This window comes from Colobus angolensis, unplaced genomic scaffold (genome assembly GCF_000951035.1).
Source record: "Colobus angolensis palliatus isolate OR3802 unplaced genomic scaffold, Cang.pa_1.0 Scaffold434, whole genome shotgun sequence".
Taxonomy (NCBI): Eukaryota; Metazoa; Chordata; class Mammalia; order Primates; family Cercopithecidae; genus Colobus; species Colobus angolensis.
In genome coordinates, this window is record NW_012117755.1 from 2,010 (window position 1) to 2,327 (window position 318).

Consider the following 318-nt stretch of genomic DNA (forward strand, 5'->3'; position numbering starts at 1 on the left):
AGACCACACAGAATTACTACTCATCAGTCACTGAAACAAACTGTGTCTCAGCTGATGGAATTTACTAGAAATTATATAAGGGTCTTCCACAGGACACTTCTCATTAAAAAAAAAAAAAAAAAAAAACGTGTAAGACACCTGGCCTGTCTGATTATACCTAAGACTGCAAATTACGGATTTACGAGCCACAGCTGTGTTAGAGAATGGACGTTAATCATGTAATCTTTCTTGCAAGGTCTAAAAGAGAGAGATTCTGAAAGGAAATGGATAATCTGGGCCTGTATAGACCACACAGAGTTACTACTCATCAGTCACTGA